This window comes from Callospermophilus lateralis, chromosome 3 (genome assembly GCF_048772815.1).
Source record: "Callospermophilus lateralis isolate mCalLat2 chromosome 3, mCalLat2.hap1, whole genome shotgun sequence".
Taxonomy (NCBI): domain Eukaryota; kingdom Metazoa; phylum Chordata; class Mammalia; order Rodentia; family Sciuridae; genus Callospermophilus; species Callospermophilus lateralis.
Window position 1 is genome coordinate 64,810,245 of NC_135307.1, and position 21,001 is coordinate 64,831,245.

The 21,001-nt window shown below is 34.6% G+C and overlaps 1 protein-coding gene and 1 non-coding gene across 5 annotated transcripts in view; both read right to left on the minus strand.

Moving 5' to 3' along the window:
• The window catches only part of Gphn (gephyrin), a 598,126-nt gene that overhangs the window by 462,925 nt on the left and 114,200 nt on the right, over positions 1-21,001 (minus strand). The gene's annotated exons all lie outside the window — the stretch shown is intronic.
• Positions 18,811-18,915, minus strand: LOC143395998 (U6 spliceosomal RNA). The gene has a single exon (XR_013090899.1). It is a non-coding gene; the product is annotated as a U6 spliceosomal RNA (small nuclear RNA).

Genomic DNA, 21,001 nt, shown 5'->3' on the forward strand with positions numbered 1-21,001 from the left:
TAAATCCTCTACTAAAGAGTATGAACTAAATATGAAGAATTATTAGTGAACAAATTGAATTGGGTACATAAATAAATAAGAGAGGACTTTTAATTTCTGTAAGAAGCATGAAAGTTACCAATCAACCTTAACCACAAGGAAACAGTCAACTAAACTGAAAAGATCAACAACTTCTCTTAGATTCATAAGAGAAATGAGGTCACAGCAAACTACTGCTCTCACAACTAGGGAGTCCAACAGACAGACCATTTACCACTATAGAAATCCAGGAAAAAATTCTCCACAGAAACTAATACAGCAGTAAAAGAACCTGAATTATACTTGATAAAAGCTGATATTTTGGTGTAAACAAGTCTGAAAGTCAAAAGCTCCAGGAGGAGTCAGTTGTGGATATCAGATAACACAAAACCACAACCTGATGAATTTTACCTTCAGGAGCACAACCAGATTCTTATAAATAAATATCAGATAAATTGTCTTGAGAATTCAGCAGTGGGAGGGGTAAAAGGAAACATTTTAAAATATTGCAGACTACACTTCTTTACAACAAGGTCTGCACACAGAAAAATATTATTCAAGGAGAGCATAATTTGCTAGGATTTTGTCATGTGATAAATAAAATGTGAGAAGGAAAATGTACACAATTATAGCCAATTCTAGCCACCCTGTCCCAACTAAGCTGTTAGAAATTGAAAAATACTTGCAAATGTATAAGTCTAGAATAAAAAAGTGAGTAAAAGACAGACCAAACCACAAGACTGTAGAATATTTTCCTTCTACCCACAATTTACCACCACATTACTAGAAGCCAATGACAGTAATTCCTTTTACAAAGCAGATCATAACTGTCTATATAAAAAAAAATTACAAGGCATACTAAAAGGCAAAAAGAAAAAAACACAAAACAAAATGAAAAAATAGAGCAAGCATTAGAACCAGACATGATAGGAATACTGAGTTATCAGATCAGATTTTAATTAACTGTAGATTTTATAATCTAAGGGCCCTAATGGATAAGGTAGACAGCAATGAAAGAACAGATAGGCAATGTAAGCAGAGAGATGGAAATCCTAAGAAAGAATCAAAAAGGAATGTGACAGATTTAAAAAAGAAATTGTAATAGGAAGAATGTCTTTGGTGAACCAATTAATAGACTGGACAAAGGTTAAAAAAAAAAATCTCTGAGCTCAAAGACAAATCAGAATAACCTCCAAAACTACAAAGTAGAGAAAACAAACACTTATTTAAAAAACAAAAAAAGAAAAATAGAACTTAACATTCAAGAACCAACGGACAACTACCAAAGTTAGGAATGTATATGGAATACCAGTGGGATACAAAAAATACTTGAAGCAATAATAAGTTATAATTTTAAACAAACCATCAAAATGCAAATTTGAGAAACTCAGAGAATAATAAGTAGGATAAATACCAAAAATACTACACATAGGCATGTTATATTCAACATATAGAAGAGTAAGGTAAAGAAAAAAATCCTCAATGAAGTCAGAGGAATAGAAAAAATTTACTTTAGAGGAAGAAAGATAAGAATTCATCCAACTTCTCAAAAACTATACAAATAAGAATAGATCAGAGTGAAATATTTAAGTGTAAAAAGAATAAAACCTAGAATTCTATAGTCTACAAAATAATTCTTTGAAAAAGAAGAGCAATGACATTTTGATATAATAAAAAAATCAAGGTAACTTTTGCTAATATTCCTGACTTGCAATAAATGTCAAAAGAACTTGTTTTCTTATAACAGATATTGAACCAGGGATGCTTAATCTAAGCCATATCCATGGGTTCCTTTTATTTTTAGTTTGAGACAGGGTCTTGTTAAATTGCTGAGGCTGGTTTTAAATTTCTGATCTTCCTCCCTTAGCCCCCAAATTGCTGGGATTATGGACATGTGCCACCACATTCAGCTAAAGTAAGAAAGAAAAAAATGATATAAACCTGGATCTATGAAAAGAAAGGAAGAACATGATTCTAAAAAGAATAAATGAAGTTAAACAAGAACTTTTCTTTAAACTTAATTAATCTAACATAATGGTTTGTTCAAAATAATTATAGATTAATGTTTTTATCATTTATGTATGTATAGGCCACTTTTGAAAGATTATACATGAGTTAAATGAATGATAGTAATGATACAAGATGCAGAAGGTGAAAATAGGATTATTTAGTTACTAAAAGGTGTTTACACTATCCATGAAGCAATAGAGTGCTATTTGAAAGTCTACTGGGTTAAGGAGTAAATATATATTGTAGTCACCAAGACAACTACCCCCCCACACAAACATAGTAAAAGCAGAAGCATAATGTATATAATTAAATAGTAGAGAAACTCAAATTATTTAAAATGTTCAACTAAACCACAAAAAGCAGACAAAGAGTGGAAGATAAATAGAAAGAAAGAATACAGTCAAGAAATAAAAATATCCACAAGTTGTGCATGGTAACATGCACCTATATCCAAGGCAGGAAGATCACTTGATCCCTGGAGTTTAAGGCCAACTTGGGCAACACAGCAAGATAACATCTCAAAATTTAAAAGGTTAATAAATATGGTAGCTATTAATGCAACTATAACAGTAATCGCTGTTAATGCCAATGATCTAAATGCATATGTTTTAAAAAAACAGCTTTTCAGACTGAAACTAAAAACAACTCACCTATATGTTATCTGCAGGAGACTCCTTAAAACTATAAAAACACATATAGATTTAAAGTGAATTGATTGAGATATGATAACACTAATCATAAGAAAACAGTAATGACTGTATTTACTTAAGGCAAAGCAAATTTAAAACCAGGGATAGTGGATAGGGATAGAGAGGAGCACTACAATACGCCAAAGGGATCTATATTCCAAAATATACCAATCTCTACCATGTATGCAGTAAACAAGGTTAATATATATGAGGCAAAAACTAATAGAATTTTGAGGAAAAATAGATGAACACATTACTATACTCAGATTTCAACACTCCTCTATCAGAAATAAAAATAATTCAGCAGGTAGAAAATCATCAAGAGAAGCATTCTATGTCACTCCGTAATCCAGATCTCACCTATTCAGAATACTGCATCTCGGAGAGTGTTAGAGGACCCCTATACAGCTATTTCCCACAGAAATCACCAACGCTGTGACCCCACACAGAGCTCTGAGCCTCAGGGTTCAAGGAGGACTCCAGACTCCTGACTTCAGACATCGAAAGCCCGAAATTCTAGCCAACTAGGGTTCCCAAGTGCATTCGCGGAATCACCTATCAGCACCTCTACAGAACTCCCAGACTTCGCTCTGCTCCCATGCAGGGCACTCAGCTGCTACCTACCCATAACACAATGTCATTGCCTGGCTCCCCCCCACTCAACCCAACACACTGGCACTGGAAGCAGGATGCCTCCATCTTGGCTCACCCCCATCACCATATTATGTGGGAGCAGCTCCCAGATTGGATCTCCAGCTGGCCAGGTACCAGGTTTCCAACTCCTCTCTCTCCCCTGTGGTGTAACCCAACACACTAACTGCCCAACTAAAAACAACTCTCAGTTGGATAGGTGAACAATGTGACCAGGGCTCTGCCCATGGTAGCCACCGAATGAGACTTCCCTCAATTGGGAACTTCTAAGGGAGAGGGAGATGGGGCTAAGGTTTGGAGCCAACAGAGACACCAGGATCTCGGAAATCTCCAGGCAAGATAGGGAGATAGTACCAGGGCTTAAGTCATACAAGTGGTCCTAAAAAGAGACCCGTGAGGTGCAGTCTCCCTGCAGGGACTGGCAGGTGCCACTCCCCGCTTCCAGGAGCCCTGCACTAGGACCAGCCTTCCCACACTGGTTAACTCCACCATCCTGAGGGCAAAGACACCAGCTTACAACAGACAACCCCACCTACTAGATGAGAAGAGAAGTAGGGAAGATACAGATCTCAATATTTAGCAACAATCCTGGTTTCTTCCTTCAAGTATTTTTTTTCTTCTACCCCTCTATCCAGCAGCCCTCACATCCCCAACATATGTAAATCAAGAACATTGCATAAAATAGGATTTTGAGGACCAAGTCATCTGAATAATATAACATGGAGGGTTATATATGCCCTTCCTTTTTTCCTCATTAATTGTTCTTTCTCCCCTCCATCCCATATTTTTCTAAATACATATGTGTGCTTATTTTATGTACTCTTCTGTCTTCCCACATACTTGTCTACCCTAAATTACATCCTGTCTATTCTGTTGCTACTAACCCTCTTCATTAGATTTCTCTTTCACAATTCCTAAGATATATATATATATATATATATATATATATATATACACACACACACACACACACACACACACACACACACATGACTTATATCCTTACTTCCTACCTCCTCAGAATATTGTCCTACTCCCCACCCCCAAATCATTGTCCATGGTCAGAAAATTTAAACCCTATTAAAAAAACTACAGATTATACTATAGATAATAATTGAATCCAACATTCCTGTACATTGAGACTAAACTGTAAACATCTTAATAATAACAAATGGTTCATGGATGGTATACTGTTGATATTGGGATCTGTTAACATTGTCCTCCCCCATAAAGGACAAGTCTTAGAACCCTATAATAGCACTACAAAGCTATAGAGTAAAAACAATAAACCCCAGACCCACAGAGGTGGAAAGGAAGACATAGAAGCAATATGAAAAGACAAGGGAAGTAAGTGCCCCAAATAAATCAAGACACCACATTATTAAAATCATTGGCAGTCACAGTAGAAAAAACGACAGAGAAAGATTTCAGGATGTACATGATTAAAATGTTCTGTGAACTCAAGGAAGATATAAGAGAACAAATACAGGCAGTGAAAAACCACTTTGACAAAGAGCTACATAAACAAATACAGGAAGCAAAAGATCACCTCAACAGGGAGATAGAGGTTCTAAAAAACAAATAAACAAACAAACAGAAATTCTTGAAATGAAAGAAACCATAAACCAAATTAAAAGCTCAAATGAAAGCATCATCAACAGAGTAGACCACTTGGAAGATAGGACATCAGACAATGAAGAAAAAATATATAATCTTGAGAAGAACGTAGACCACACAGTGATAATGGTAAGAAACCATGAGCAGAACATTCAAGAAATATGGGATAGCATAAAAAGCCCAAATTTAAGAGTTATTGGGATACAGGAAGACATAGAGGTCCAAACTAAAGAAATGAACAATCTATTCAATGAAATATCAGAAAACTTTCCAAACATGAACAATGAATTAGAAATCCAAATTCAATAAGCCTACAGAATGCCGAATGTACAAAATAGCAACAGATCCACACCAAGGAACATAATATTAAAAATGCCCAACATACAGAATGAGCAGAGAACTTTAAAAGTAACAAGAAAAAAGAATCAGATTACATATAGGGGAAAACCAATTACGATAACGGCAGATTTTTCAACACAGACCCTAAAAGAAGATCCTGGAACAATATATATCAAGCTCCGAAAAAAAATGGATGCCCACCAAGAATCTTCTTTGTATCCAGCAAAAGTAAGCTTTACATTTGATAAAGAAAAGTTAAAAGAATTTACAGCTAGAAAACATGCACTACAAAATATCATTAGAAAAATATTCGATGAAGAGGAAATGAAAAACAATGAAAATCAACAGAGAGAGGTAGTACCCTAAAGGAAAAACTAATCAAAGAAGAAAATCAAGTCAACTTAAATAACAAAAATAAACACATACTGGGAATACAAACCATGTCTCCATAATAACCCTGAATGTTAATGGCTTAAACTCACCAATCAAAAGACATAGGCTAGCATATTGGATTTTTTAAAAAAGACCCAACAATACGCTGCCTCCAGGAGACTCATCTGATAGGAATAAACATAGGAATAAACATATATAGACTGAAGGTGAAAGGTTGGGAAAAAAATCATACCACTCACACAGACTGCAGAAGCAAGCAGGGGTTTCCATCCTCGTATCAAAAAAAGAAAAAAGTAGATTTCAAGCCAAAATAATCAAAAGGTTATAAAGAAGGACATTACATACTGCTTAAGGAACCATACACCAACAAGACATAACAATCACAAATATATATGCCCCCCAAAATAGAGCAACTATGTTCATCAAACAAATTCTTCTCAGTTCAAGGTTCAAATTGATTACAACAAAATACTCTTGGGTGACTTTAACACACCATTCTCACCACTAGATAGATCTTCCAAACAAAAGTTGAATAAAAAAAAACTATAGATCTCAATAATACAATTAATAACTTTGACTTCACTGACATATATAGAATATTTCATCCTTCAACAAGAGAATACAATTTCTTCTCAGTAGCACATGAATCCTTCTCTAAAATAGAGCATATATTATACCACAAAGCAACTCTTAGCAACTACAAAAAAATAGAGATACTACCATACATTTTATCGGATCATAATGGAATGAAATTGGATCAGTTTCAGCAATGACAAAATAAAAATTACTCCAACACCTTGTGAGACTAAACAATATACTACTGAATGAACAATGGGTTAGAGAAGACATCAAGGAAGAAATTTAAAAATTCTTAGAGGTAAATGAGAACATAGAAACAACATCTAAATCTCTGGGACACTATGAAAGCAGTACTAAGAGGAAAGTTCACTGCATGGAGTTCATTCCTTAAAAGAAGAAAAGGTCAACAAATAACTGACTTAACATTACATCTCAAAGCCCTAGAATAAGAAGAAAAAAATCAACAGCAAAAGCAGTGGAAGGCAAGAAATAATTAAAATTTAGAGATGAATTCAATGAAATCAAAACAAAAGAAAAAATTGAAAAACTTGACAAAACAAGTTCTTTGAAAAACTAAATAAAGTTCACAGACCCTTAGCTACACTAAAAAAGAAAAAGAGAGAGAAAAATCAAATTACCAGCCTATGTGATGAAAAAGGCAATATCACAACAGACAATACAGTAAAAACTGTGCCCCAACAATGGTTATTCAGGCATCTCCATTGTATGCTGACAATAATTCCTTTGATTATACAACAAAGACTAGCATACTTGGATTATACAGTGGTTCTATTTTTAGCTTTTTTACGAACCTTCATACCAATTTCCATAGTGGCTGTACTAATGTACATTTCTACCAACAAGGTGTAGGAATTCCTTTTTCCCTGTATTTTTGCAGCATTAATTGCCATTAGTATCTTGATGGATGTCATTCTGATTGAATTTCAATGTAGTTTTGATTCATTTCCCTGGTGGCTAAAGATTTTGAAATTTTTTTTCATATAATCATTGATTATTTGTACTTAGATTGAGAAGAATCTGTTGAATTCATTTGCCAATTCACTGATTGGGTTTTTTTTTGGGGGGGGGGTTTGTTTGTTTGTCTTACTTTCTGTTTTTAGTTCTTGATATATTCTAGATATTATTCCTCTGTTGAAACAATAGTTAGCATTATTTTCTCCAGCTCTGTACATAACCTCTTCACTCAGTTAAGTGTTTCCTTTGCTGGGCAAGGAGAGTTTAAATTTGATGCAATCCATTTCTTGATTATTACTATTATTTCCTGAACTATAGAAGTCTATTCTGGAAGTTGTTGCCTATGCCTATATCTTGAAGTGTTTTCCCATTTCCTTTTAACAGATTAAAATTTTATACTTATGTCTTTGATCTTCTTAAAATTGATTTTCTCATAGGGTGACTGCACACTGCACACCTATCTCTCAAGATAGGACTCTAGTTTCTCTCTCTCTCTCTCTCTCTCTCTCTCTCTCTCTCTCTCTCTTTAGCGGAAAAGAAACATGAAGATTATTTTTATTTTAAAAAATTAAGCTGGAATAGTTTCATGCTGTAGAAGTCAAACTGAAATTGAGTAGTGGACCATAATGAATGGACATAGACTGGAAAATGGCAGTCTAGCACCATTTTAGAAGGCTGACTCCACAGGAACTGGTGGCAATGGAGTGAGGAGGAAGAAGGACTGAGGACTGCTCCAGAGTGTATGCACTGATGGTGGGAAAGATGCCCACCCTGCCTAAAGGCCTTCCCAAATGCATTATTATTCTCTGATGTAGAGTAAGATGGGCAATCTGGCTGAAAGCTTTCCTGCATTCCTTACAGTAAGGTTTCCCTCCCGTAGGAATTCTCTGATGAAGAGTCAGGAATTTACAATGGCTAAAGGCTTTCTCAAACTTTAAACTTATAAGGTTTCTCACCAGTATGACATTGTTTATGACAGATCAGGCATGCTCTCTGAATGCCTTCCCACACTCAATACACCCATAGGGATTTTTGCCAGTGTGCACTCTCTGGTTCTGAACAAGAAAGGAGCCATCACTCAAGCCTTCCCGCCCTGCTCACATGCAAAAGGCTTCTCACAAGTATGCATCCTCTGGTGCTGAATGAGGTATGCAATATGACTGAAGGCCTTGCTGCACGCCTGGCAATGGTAAGACTTTTCCCTGTGTGTATTTTCTGATGTTGTGCCAGGTATGCATTCTGGCTGAGGGCTTTGCTGCAGTCCTTGCATTCGTATGGTTTCTCACCAGTATGAATTATCTGGTTATAGGTGAGATGTGCTCTGCAGGAAGGCTTTCCCATATTCCTTACATTTGCAGGGCTTCTCTTCGTGTGAACCCTATGATGAAGCCTAAGCAAGCCTCAATGGCTGAAGGTGGCACATTCACAAGTCTTCTCTCCTGTGTGAATTCTCTGATGCATGGTCAAGGATGAGCTGCAGTTAAAAGCCTTCTCACACATGCTGCATTTGTAAGACCTCTCTCCAATATGGATTGTCTTTTGCTGGATGAGCCCTATGTGATCTGTGAATGTTTTCCCACAATCAATACAGTCAAAAGGCTTCCCTCCATGTGATAGTTCCGGCAATGATATATGAGGGGAGCGTTCTGCATTCGTAGGATCTTTTCTCTGAAGAGGATCCTCTGGTGATGAGGCAGGGATAAACAGTTACCAAAGGCATTCCCAGATTCCAAACATGTGAACCCTAGTGCTGAGTTACATGTGTGAGCTGGCTACTGCTTGCAAGGGTACAGCTTTTCTCTAGTGTGTACACTCTGGTGTTGCGTAAGTTGAGGGTTCTGGCTGAAGGCCTTCTCACATTCAGCACACCTCAAGAGTCTTTCTCCAGTACAAATTCTTTGATGAAGAGTAAGAGTCAAAATTTCACTAAAAGTTTTCTCATGGTCATTACTCTGATGCAGAGTAAGATGGGCAATATGGCTGAAGGCTTTGCTGCATTCCTTACAGTAAGTTTCAAAAGTTTCTTATCTCCCTAGACTTGCTGTGTTTTTTAGAATGAAAGGTGTTTTCTTATCTGTATCAAAATTATATATACTTTCACCCATGGGGAAAATCTCTATTATATTAGATAACATATTCAAATAAAAATTTGTCCTGAATTTGGTAGAATGGTCTCTTTTCTCAAGAAGGATATTTACACGAGTGACTTTTTCTTGCCTAGAATGTGTCTTCTGACCTACTAGCTCTCTCTCAAGTAAGTCTCCCATTTCTAGTCTTCCCCTAATGTGCACCATTCAAGGCCACAGCTTGTAAGTCTTTCCGTTATTACTGACTCATATATGTCCAGATTTGAAGATAATTCCCTGATCAACCACACACACTCTGGGTCTGGGCACAGGCCACTGGCTATTTCTCTTTGTATCATTCATGGCTCCTTCTCCTGCTCCAGGAAGGAGATCACATCTGGTTTAGAAATGTAAACCAGTAGTTTACATTTACCAGTACCAGATTCCAGTAGTTCTCCAGCATCACCTTCTTGTACAGACCTCCTCTGAGCAGAGTTCATCCAATCACACTTATCTTAGGAAAAGTTTATGGCCACATCTATGACAATCCCCAAGTTCTGGTGAACATGATTTCAATCCCCACATATTTTCTAAGAAATTTTAGTGTTCTTGAGATGTTAAGAGGTGTGCTGAGGACTTGATTTAAAAGTTCAATTTCTGTCACCTCCACCTTTTTCTGGCTCTTCATGTGGAGAAATGTCTTACCCAAAACAGTTCCAGAGAATGCCCAGGGTTTCCACTGCAAGGAGACATATCCTGCACAGCCCCTCTGCCAGGCAGGCATAGAAAAAAGGGCCCAGTTACAGCCCTTCACGTATACCTCCCAAGGCCCCAGGATCCGGCCAACTCAGGGGACCCAGGGGTGCCCACTCCCTGGTCCCACCTAGGGCTCCCACCTCCCACTCAACCCCGCCAGTGTACCAGTCCTTACTCACCCCTCAGCTCTATCCACCCACCCCCTACAGGCTGTCTAGTTTTCTTCTTCCTATAGATATCCACCTTTCTCAGAACCACTTCTTAAAGAGGCTTTTTTCCCTCCCCAAAAAATATTTTTGACACATTTTTCAAGGTTCATATGACTGTAAATGTGTGGGTTTATCTGTGTCCTCTATTCTATTCTGTTGGATACATGTCTGTTTTTATGCCAGTATCATGCTGTATTTGTTACTATGGTTCTATAATATATTTTGAGTTCTGGTATCTCAAAAACTGTTGTTCATCAAGAATTACTTTGGATATTCTGGGTCTCTAATGCTTCCATAAAAATTTTAGGATTGTTTTTTCTAGGTCTGTTTAAAATGTCATTGATATTTTGAATCTGTAGGTCACTTTTGGTAGTACGCAATTTTAGCAATATTAATTCTGCTGATCCATGAACATGGGACATCTTTCAAGCCTCTAGTGTCTTAAATTTTTTTCTTCAGTGTTCTGTAATTTCGAAAGTAGAGGTCTTTTTGCAACTTAGTTGAGTGAGGAGGAACATGAGTTCAAAGCCAGCCTCAGTAACAGCAAGGTACTTAGGAACAAAGTAAGCTTTCCAGTTATGAAAAAGAGCTGTGTGATATTATAATTTTTTTCTGCATTCATGAGTATAGCACATGTCCATGAATTTTCAAAGAAGGTACTTAATGGATTTATGTTCTTTACATTTCTGGTCAGAATTTACATCAAAATATAAGTTCTTTGTGAAACCTCTCAAATATCTTCTTTAATCCCCACAAAGGTTCTACCAATCCTTGCCAATGAACAATAAGTAAAGACATAGCAAGGAGCCAGACTAGCATGTTCACTCAATAGTAACATACAGCCCTCAACCCTCAACCTCAACTATCAAAGAGTATAATTGGAAAATCTGATTTGGCAGTATAGAAGCAGAGCCATTTTCCCTTTACCTACTTGATAGGGCAAATGAGCCAGTGACTAGATAAGACTGAAGTAAAGTCCACAATCACATAACATAATACATCAAATGTACAAGTTACAATTAAAAATCGATTGTCAAATAAAGAACCAGACAATCTCAAAATAAAAGGCAGAAAACAAAACTGACATGTGCAAATATCAAGACAGTAAAGACATTAGATGTATCTAACAGAGATTTTAGCAAAAATGCTTCATTAAAAAAAAATCATGTAAACACTAACCAAAAAAAACAAAACAAATCTAAGAAACCAGAAAGGCCCAGCAAAGAAAATGTCCAAGGAAACAGAAAATACAGAGAACTATGTGGAAATTTTATAACTGGAAACTACAATAGCAAATACAAAACTCAATGGAGATTGAAAACAACAACAGATTGGAGAAGCCATGAAAAAAAAAATCAGTGAACTAGAAGATAGCACAATAATTATCCAATCTAAAAAATAAAAGAAGACTGAAAAAATTACATACTTAAAATATTAGAGAACTGTGAGTCAATAACAAAAGATCAACATTCCCATTATTGCAAAGAACAACAATGGGCCAAAAAAGTATTTGAAGGAATAATAGCTTTTAAATATCACAAATTTGATGAAATAAACAAACACACAATTTCAAGAAGCCAAACAAACCTCAGACAGAGTTGAACTTAATGAGATCCATGTTGATATATGCCACAGCTAAGAATATGAAAACTAAAGGCAAAGAAAATATCTTGAAAACAGCACCAAAGGAACGGCACTAATCCTAAAGAAGAAAAACAAGTCAAATGATAGAAAATTTCTTATCAGAAACTAGGAAGACCAGAAGGAAGCATTTTTTCAAGTATTCAAATAAAAGTACTGTGAACCCACATATTATATTGAATAAAAATATGCTCTAGAAAGGGGGAAAAATTGACTTAGAAGAAGATTAACAAAGGAAATTTGTCACCAGAAAAAGTACACTAAAAGAATGTACATGAAAAATATCCTTAAACATAAACAAAAAAATAGTAATAACAAGGAACCTTAGAATAGAAGATAGGAGTAAGGATTCTACGAAGCAAATACGTGGGTTTAAAAAAAAAGACAATATTCATCTATATACTCATCTTGGTATTTTATATTTGAATGCTAAAGAAAGAATTTTAAGTATCTGACACAGTTATAGAATTACATGGAAAAATTTCAGACAATTGTATTATAGATGGGAGGAATAATGAGACATAAAGGGAGATAAGTTTCACATTTCACTTTAAGAACATTTTATACACACACAATATAATCCTTAACCATTAAGCAATCACTATAAAAGCAGATACACTCAAACATATTATTGATAAATACAGAATTCCTGACAAGGTTGAAATAACCACAGGAAGGAAAGAAAAATAAATCAGAGAAACAAAAAGGAGAACAATAGTAAACAAGAAAATAAAATAGCAGACTTAAGCCCCTATACATCAATAATTACATCAATACAAAAGATGCCCATACATCAATTAAAACTCAAAAATTAGCAGAATGAATTTAGAAGCATGACCCAAATAAATGTTCTCCAAAAAAAATTCATAAAAATAATCATGATGTTCAAAAAAAAAAAAACAATGAAAAAGATATACCATGTACACATAACAAAGCAAGAGGAGCTATATTACTATTGGATAAAATAGATTTCAGAACAAAGAAAATTACCAGAGTTAGAGTGAATAAATATATATAATGATAAAAGGGTTAATAAACCAAGAAGACACAGCAATCACAAAGGTGTATTCACCAAACAACAAAGCTGCAGAGTACTTTAGGCAAAAACTGATAAAACTAAAAAAAGAAAGAATCCAAACTACAATTACAGGTGTCAACACTCCGCTCCTAAAAATTAAAACTATATATAAAATCAACAAAGATACAGGAGAAGTCAAAATATCATTAACCACCAGGATATGATTAACATTTAAAGAGCACTCCAGCAAAGAATACAAAGTTAATGCCTTGACAACTTATACAAAGATATACCATCTGGGCCTTGAAACATGTGTCAATAATTTTAAATAATTGAAATACTGGAATTAATAACAGAAAGATAACAAAATCCTCAAAACCTAGAACTAAATAATATACTTCTCAATAATCCAGGTATCCAAAAGAACATCTAAAACTACAAAACACACACGCATGCACACACACGCACACACACAAAGAAACCAATGAAAATGTAAATAATTGACCTATCAAAATTTGGGTAATTAAATTATACTACAGGACTATAGTAGCAGAAACAGCATGGTATTGGCATCAAAATAATAAACAATGCAGGGAAAACTGTAAATCCATAAGTTACAAAATGAAATTAGACCCCCCTCTTTCATCCTGCACAAAACACAACTCTAGGCATTAGACCAGATACCATGTGCCTACTAGAAGAAAAAGTTGAAATCTCCATCTTGTCAGTTTAGTAACTAAATTCTTGAAAAAGACTACTAAAGTGAAAGAAGTAAAATCAGGAATCAATACATGGGATGGTATAAAACTAAAAAACTTCTTCACAGCAAAGGAAATAATCAAGAACATGAACAGAGAGCATAGAGAATGGGGGTAAATCTTTGCCACCTGCACCTCAGATCATTAATCTCCAGAATATATAAAGTACTCAAAGAACTTAACACCAAGAAAACAAATAACCCAAGCAATAAATGGGCAAAAGAACTGAACAGAAACATCACAGAAGAAGAAATATAGTCAACAAATATATTTTAAAAACGTTCAACATCATTAGCAATTCGAGAAATGCAAAGTAAAATGATGCTGAGATTCCACCTCATTCCAGTCAGAATAGCAATCATTGAAAATACAAGTAACAATAAATGTTGACAAGGATGTGGGAAAATAGTGTATTTATACATTGCTGGTGGTATTGCAAATTGGTGCAACCACTCTGGAAAACAGTGTACAGACTCCTCAGAAAACATGGAATGGAACCACCATTTGACCCAGTTATCCTACTCTTCGGCATATACCCAAAGGTCTTAAATACAGAATACTATACAGACAGGGCCACATCAACGTTTATAGTAGCTCAATTCACAACAGCTAATCTATGGAACCAACCTAGGTACCCTTCAACCGATGAATGTATAAAGAGAATGTGATACATACGCACAATGAAATCTAACTCATCCATGAAGAAGAATGAAATTATGGCATTTGCAAGCAAATGGAAGAAAGTGAAGACTATCATGCTAAGTAAAATAAGCCAATCCTAAAAACACAAAGACCAATATTCTCTCTGATATGTGGATGGTGACATACAATAGGGCAAGGGGAGGGAGGAGTGGAGATTCACTGGATTGGACCAGGAGGAGTAGGAAAAATGGAGGGGGCATGGGTGTTGACAGCCACAGCTGAAGGGGCCCCAGCAAACTTTCAGACTGCCAACTGATGATTGGCTCACAGCAGCCCCAGCAACATCTAGCTGATAGGCTCCTCTGTGGTGATGCTCATTGGAGATGCTCATTGAGCTGTTTCCCTGCCCTTTCAGACTACCAGCTGATGATTGGCTCACAGCGGCCCCAGCAACATCTAGCAACATCTAGCTGATTGGCTCCTCTGCGGTGATGCTCATTGGGCTGTTTCCCTGCCCTTTCAGACCACAGAGCTGCTCATTGGGGGACTTTTTTGGCTCCGCCCATGCGACCCAGCCAATCGGCCTCAAGAGCAGGAGGATTGTGGGAGGTGAAGAGGCTGGTGGGTGTGGGAGAGGCTTGTGGGAAGCCGGTGGTGGCAGTTGGGCTCTGAAGGTTTTTTCCTGAGGAGCTGTTTTGTTTGGCGTGTGTGGTTCCAAAAATAAAGTTCCTTTCTTTTGACAAGTGGCTCCTGAATTATGCCCATCCAGACTGCGGCACATGGGAATGGGAAAGAGAGTAGAATGAATTGGACATAACTTTCCTATGTTCATACATGAATATATAAGCAATGTAACTCCACAATATGTACAACCACAAAAATGGAAAGTTATGCTCCATGTAAGTATGATATGTCAGAATATATTCTACTGTCATACATAACTAAAATGAACAAATGAAAAAAATGAAATACAAAAAAAAAATATTTGGGTAAGAGAATAATAGTATTGTTGGAAAAAATTTATAGGAACAAATATATTTTTGAAAGCAGGATTATTCTTAAATGAATAATACAAGAGTAAGAACCTAGAAAAACGAAGAGCAAAATAAAACCAAATCAAGCAGAACAACAACAACAACAAATAGGCACAAATGAAAGAAACTGAAAACATAAAACAATAGACAAAAGTCAATAAAACAAAGAGCTCTGAGAAAAAATCAATAACATTGAAAAATCCCTTAGAAGACAAACAAAGAAAAAAGAAAAGACCAATATCACTAATGAAACAGGAGATTTATCACTACCAACTATAGAAATCAAAGAAATAAAAAGGGAATGCTGTAAGTAATTGTATAAACATAAATTTATTAACCTAAAGAAAATGGACAAATTTCTCAGAAAAAACAACAAACTACCAATACTCACCCCATACCAAACAGATAATCTGAATAATCCTACAATTATTAAAATAACTAAATGTATATTTTAAATCCCTCCCCCACAGAAGAAACTTCAGAAACAGGTGGTTTCACTAAAAATCCTAGCAAAAATTTTAAGAAAAATTCATAATAATTCCAGTTCCTTTCTTCTAGAAAATAAGGAGTGAATACATCTAAATTGATTTTACAAAGCTATTATTATCCTTATGCAGATATCAAACAAGTACAGAACAAAAACCCAAAAACTCTCATGAAATATTTCTCACATGAATATAGACCCTAAAGAGCCTTAAAAAAATATTTGTCAAAGAATTCAGCAATATATAAGAAAAACTATACACTATGACCAAAGGGTGTTTATTCCAGTTATAAGACCAAAGCATTCCAAGAATTCATTTAAAAGACAAATAACAAATGAAGAGAAATTATTTTAAGCACATCATAGATTGAGGGTTAATATCCTTAACATTTAAATTATATTTAAAAATTTAAAAGGGAGAAAATAACTAAAAACATTACCTAAGTATATTCAAATAGCACTTAAGTATATAAAATGACATTTTATCTTCACTCACCAAAAAAAAAACAGAAATTTAATAAAACTAAACTGAGATACCATTATTTACCTATAAAATTGCAAAAATTGGAATGCTTGGCAAAGTTACTCTCTTTCCTTTTGTGTGAAGCTGTGTACAAACATGCAATCTCATACATTACTTTTGAGAGTACAAAATACTGTACCTTCTAAGAGTACAAAAAAGCTGTACCTTCTAATTTTACCATTAATTTTAAAAGTACATATCATTATATCTGACCCTAATTGGACTGCTGGGAATTTACCCAGATATTTCCAACAATATAGAAGCATCCACATAAGACTACTCACTTATATTTGCAAATCAAAACACTGGGGATAGAAAACAATAATTACTCCTATCTCTACAATGTGGACTTTTATGAAATTGTACAATATATGGAAAATCTCCACAAATTTCATTTGGAGTTATTTCTGGGATTAAAAGTAGGTGGTAAAATGGAAGGTGGAAAAGGTTATTGAAACTGTTTTCAAATAGGTAAGAAGCCAGAAACTTACAAATATCGCCATATTTCTGCAAAAAGACACAGAAAGGATAAACCAAAAACTGAAGGTGGCTCCCTACAGAGAAGACACAAAAACATAAGTTGGAATGGAAAAGGAAAAATTGAAATGTTTCTGAGAGTATTTTCTACTGTAGTTTGAATATTTGAACAATGTAACATAAAAAATGTTAAGATGAAAAGGAAAAAATGGAATAAAAACAGACCCAGCTGGTTCAAAATTTTATTCTAATGATACAAAAGAAAGAAAGATAAATGATCTAAATGATTCTTGAGCACATTATTTCAACTGTGTACCTTTAGTGTCGTATATTTTAAGTGCAAAGAACTCCTGAATTTCACTTGTGAAATTTATTACAAGTACAATAACAATAAAATTATTTTGTATGTTTAGTAGATTTAAACAAATGAGTAACAACACTGTGCTACTGGGAGTCAGGCTTTTATCTGTGAAAAAAGAAGATACAAATATTAGAAAGGGGGAAAAAAAGAAGAGGAAGAGGAAGAAGGAGGAGGAGGAAGAAGAGGAGGAAGAGGAGGAAGAGGAGGAGGAGGAGGAGAAAGAGGAGGAGAAGAAAGATCCTGTGATGTTGGATTGTAATTTTTTTCTCATTAACCTTTTGTTTTAATGGGTCTCAAAATTATGTGACAGATTTTGGGTCAAGTTGATCTCATTAAAAAGTACTGACTTTAACTGGAACGAGACAGGGATGCCCTCTTTCTCCACTTCTATTTAACATAGTTCTTGAAACACTGGCCAGAGCAATTAGACAGACAAAAGAAATCAATGGGATACAGATAGGAAAAGAAGAACTCAAATTAGCACTTTTTTGCCAATGATATGATTCTGTATCTAGAAGACACAAAAAAATACACCAGAAAACTTCTAGCACTAGTAAATGAATTCAGCAAAGTAGAAGGAAATAAAATCAACATCCATAAATCAAAGGCATTTCTGTATATCAGTGACAAATCCTCTGAGAGGGAAATTCGGAAAATGACCTCATTTACAATAGCCTAAAAAAAAAGAAAAAAACTTGGGAATCAACGAAAGAAGTGAAAGACCTCTACAACAAAAACTATAAAACGCTAAAGAAAGAAATAAAAGAAGACCTTAGAAGATGGAAAGATGTTCCTTGTTCTTGGACAGGCAGAATTAATATTGTTAAAATGACCATACTAAATGATCAAAACCACTGCACAGATTAATGCAATTCCAATCAAAATCCCAATGACATTCCTTAGAAATAGAAAAGGCAGTCTTAAAAACAGCATACTACAGGGGCACAGCCACATTAATGTTTATAGCAGCATAATTCACAATAGCTAAATTTTGGAACCAATCCAGATGCCCTTCAGTAGATGAATGGATAGGGAAACTTTGGAATATATACACAATGGAATATTATTCAGCATTAAGAGAGAATAAAATCATGGCAATTTCAGGTAAATGGCGAATGTTTTCTCTGATTTAAGGATGGTGATTCATAATGTGGTTTGGGAGGAGGGCATAGGAGTATCAGATGAACTCTAGATAGGGCAAAGGAGAGGGAGGAGAAGAAAAGGGGCGTGGGGGTAGGAAAGACGGTGGAAAGAGATGGACATCATTACCTAAATACATGTATGAAGACACAAATGGTGTGACTCTACTTGATGTACAATCAGAGATATGAAAAATTGTGCTGTATATGTGTAATATGAATTGTAATGCGTTCTGCTGTTATATATAACAAATAAAAAATTTTTAAAGTACTGATTTTTAAAACTAATAACTTAAAAGTACTATACACACTAAACAATGGTCCACAAAACATTTTCCTTTCCTTCTGAAGATTTTACAATGCATTGTTATCATTAATCAGTATTTTACTAATAAACTTAAATGACCAACTGAGACAAAACAAAACAAAACAAAAACATGGACTGCTTCACGAATTTGCATGTCATCCTTGTGCAGGGGTCATGCTAGTTTTCTCTATCATTCCAATTTTAGTGTATATGCAGCAGAAGCAAGCACTTGGATTGTAACCAGGATGAAATCGTGATTTTTATATTCTTTTAATTATTAGTTTATTAGCTGTGTCTACTATAAAAGACAAGGATCCAAGATACCCAGTAGCAATGAGAATATTTAGGACCCTGGAGAAATATATGATTCCAGGGATGGAGCAGAAACAAAAACATGAAGTGAAGTGGGAATATCATCTTGTAATAAAAAGAAAAGTGTTTAAGCATTGATAGAGAAGATATTAAAAAATAAGAGCATCTCAAAAAGGATCTTCGGATCAATGGGAACAATTTAAATATCAGAATAAACAATGGCAGGAATAGGTTATAAAATACATAATTTTTCAAAATAGGATTCATGACTAAACACTGCTATTAATATTTTTAAAAGTCAGGAGAAACAAAAATCTCTCCCTAATAGAAGAATGCCAATAACTGTAGAAACAATGATAAAATTAACAAATTTTCATTTTGTAAACTCCAGAGTAATAACTAATATAGGAAATAGTTTTCAGTGGATGTTAAAACACTGGGTGAGTGGTTGTAAGAGAAGCATTCTAAAGGACATTAATCCAGAAAACATTTTGAGTTGCAATGGAAGAAAAAAAAAGATAACTTTATGTTTGAGGAATCAGGTATATAGAATCTTAAAGAAGTAAACATTTAAAATCATCAACTGATATGAAATAGTGATAACATATGGTACTATTCCTTTCAAAATTGCTTAACCTGTATCTGACATAAGGAGATAAATATCAAATCCAAACTGTGACATTCATCAGAACAAATGATCAAGATTCCTCAAAAATGCCAATGTATGAAAGATTTAAAAAGAGAAAAAAATGAATAAAGTTCTATATTACAAAAGATTAAAGCGTCATAACAATCAAAAGCAATTTATTATTGCTAATTGACTCCTTGATTACAGATGATGATGATGATGATGATGATGATATGACAATGACAATAATGAGTCATATATCTACATAAAACTTCCAGAAGAAAACAAAAAATTTATTGTTAGTTGTGGGGTAGGCTACAATTTCTTAGACTGGAATTCAAAACTATATTAATTGAAAAAATTGGTAAATTAAGAATTCATCAAGGGGTTGGGGATGTGGCTCAAGCAGTAACGCACTCGCCTGGCAGGCGTGTGGCACTGGGTTCAATCCTCAGCACCACATAAAATAAAATAAAGATGTTGTGTCCACCAAAAACTGAAAGATAAATATTAAAAAATTTCTCTCTCTCTCCTCTCTCTCACTTTAAAAAAAATAATCAAAATTAAATTTAGTTATCAAAAACATTCCATTAAGAAAATGAATAGGTAAGTTACAAATTGAGAGAAAATATTCACAAATCACATATCTGACAAGGAGCTGGCATTCAAAAAGGACTCCTAAAAATCAATAAAAAACCAAAAAAGGGAAAGAAAAAAAAAGCCCAAATAACTCAACAAAAAATAACAAAATACATGAACAAACACCTCACAAAAGAATCTTCATAAACAACCAGTAAGCTCATGACGATGGTGGATAGAGTTAGTCAACATCGTTAGTCATAAAGGAAATTCAAAGTAAAACTATAATGCAATATTACTACAAATTCAACAAAACAAGTAAAATTAAGAAGACTGATAAATCTAAATGTTACACAGGTTGTGGGGCAATTAGAATTCTCAAGCATTTTTGGTGGGAGCAGAAAACAGTAAAACCAATTTTGTAAAAAATTACTACAAAACCTTGTTATACAAAACCACTTATTTATTATAGAAAAATAGTATTATAAAACCACTTTCCTTATGACCCAATAGTTTCAATCCTAAGTATTTATTTAAAAATAGAAAAAAGAAAAAAACCAAAACATACATAAAGCACTTGTATAATAATTCTTACTGTAGTTTTATTCATGCTTAAGTCTTCAAAGTCCAAACACATGGCACTGGCATCTGGTGAGGGCCTCATTCTTCATCATAACATGGTAGAAAAGCAAGAAAATATACAATACAGAGAGAAAATGTCAAGCTAGAACTTAGCCTTTTTATTCGAAGCCCATTCCTAAGATGACTAATTCATTACAGCAATAAAAGCTGAACC